We start from the raw sequence: 2,297 nt of genomic DNA on the forward strand, positions 1-2,297 counted from the left end.
TCCAACTGTAGATCTCGAGTTGAAGATTACTCTCCCGGCACCGGAATGGCAAGATCGAGCTTCGACGCCACTGAAATCCTTCCTTTCTTCCTCTTCCCTTCTTCTTCCCTTTCTTTTCTCTCTCCTCTTTACTTTTCTCACCAAACGTACGAGGGTAATAAATGGAAAGAAAAGAAATCATAAAGCCTTATATACTATTCCTAATTAAGTGAATAGTGATGGATGGGTCACTCAGGTGGGTGGGTGTACCCACCTGTTATACCCACCTGAGAGTCAAGACATGGGATTTTGACCGGGTTCGGACCTCGGCTCGGACCCCACCCCAAGCATACGATGTAGCATACGTATATACCTTAAAATACGGATATAATACCTGTTTTATCCGTACATAGCCTTATGGTAGGTGCACGTACACGGTTTGGGCGCTCCCGTCTCTTCTGGCACTGGCTCGGACTTGTCGGGCCAGCCGGTGTTTAAGGTCACCCGTGCCATCATAGCCCATAAGGAACCCGCTCTAATATCCTCAAGCTCGGTTCCTGCATAGTTAAACCGGTTCAACCACGAAATCAGACCGGGTTTAAGAAGCGGGATATTACACCATAAGTGAACATGAGTTGAATGCTCACTTAATCAAGTTGGATATGACCGACTTCGATGTGATTTTAGGAATGGATTGGTTGTCCATATACAGAGCCAGTGTGGTATGTGCAGAGAAGGCTATCACTTTTAGACCTTATGATAATTATGAGTTTGTGTTCTAAGGGGATAAGCCCAAGAAACCCAAGAAGGTTATCATCCGCACTCCAGATGAAGAAGTTACTGGATAAGGGATGTCAAGGCTACTTAACATCTATGATGGATACTGAGATAGAGATTAGGACATTGACCGAGCTAGATGTGGTGAGGGAATTTCCTGATGTATTCCTAGATGACTTAGCAGGGTTACCCCCGGACCGAGAGACAGAATTTGCTATAGACCTATTCCTCGGCTTGGCACCAGTGTCAAAGGCCCCTTACCGCATGGCCCCCACATAGTTGAAGGAATTGCAGGTGCAACTTCAAGACCTTCTGAAGAAGGGATTCATTAGACCTAGTGTGTCTCTATGGGGAGCACTGGTATTGTTCGTCAAGAAGAAAGATGGAAGTATAAGAATGTGTATTGATTACCGAGAGCTTAATAAGCTAACCATCAAGAACTGGTATCCTTTGCTAAGGATAGATGATTTATTTGATCAGTTACAGGGTGCCAAGGTATTCTCCAAGATCGACCTTAGATTAGGCTACCACCAGCTCGGGATTAAGGATAGTGATGTCAGTAAGACAACCTTTAGATCAAGGTATGGACATCATGAATTCTAGGTAATGTCATTTGGGTTGACCAATGCACCGGCTGCATTTATGGATTTGATGAACCAGGTATTCCAAGATGTCCTAGATAAGTTTGTGATAGTATTCATTGATGACATTTTAGTCTACTCCAAGAGTACCGAGGAACATGCTATTCACCTAAGGTTAGTACTGTAACAGCTGAGGGAGAAGCAACTCTATGCCAAATTCAATAAGTGTGAGTTTTGGCTATCATAGGTGGCATTCCTAGGCCACATTGTTTCAGACAAGGGTATAGAGGTTGACCCAGGCAAGATGAAGGCAATTCTAGAATGGGAGACTCCCAAGAGCATAGCAGACATATGTTGTTTTTTGGGATTGGCCGGATACTGCAGGAGGTTTATTAAGAACTTCTCTCGCATTGCTACTCTGATGATCCGACTCACATGAAAGGGTGTAAAATTTGAGTGGTCTGATGCTTGTGAGAAGAGCTTCAAGGAGCTAAGGTAAAGGTTGGTATCAGCTAAAGTCTTGAATATTCCGACTAGTGCAGGTGTTATGGTTGTGTATAATGATGCCTTTAAGCTGGGATTGGGTTGTGTATTGATGCAGCATGGGAAATTCATTGCTTATGCATCCCGTCAGTTGAAGGATTATGAGAAGAAATACCCCACCCATGATTTGGAGTTGGAAATTGTGATTTTGCACTGAAAATCTAGAGACACTACCTGTATGGTGAGAAGAGTGAGATCTTCAGTGACCATAAGAGCCTCAAGTACTTCTTCACCCAAAAAGAGCTCAACATGAGACAGAGGCATTGGTTAGAGCTGATGAAGGATTATGATTGTACTATCCACTATCACCCAAGAAAGGCTAATGTGGTAGCTGATGCACTTAGTCAAAAATCCCAGTCACTAACTCTTGCATCATTGACCACCAATGAGTATCTCCTAAAGGAGGCTAGGAAACTA

The sequence above is a fragment of the Macadamia integrifolia genome, chromosome 3 (genome assembly GCF_013358625.1).
Source record: "Macadamia integrifolia cultivar HAES 741 chromosome 3, SCU_Mint_v3, whole genome shotgun sequence".
In the NCBI taxonomy this organism is placed as follows: Eukaryota; Viridiplantae; Streptophyta; class Magnoliopsida; order Proteales; family Proteaceae; genus Macadamia; species Macadamia integrifolia.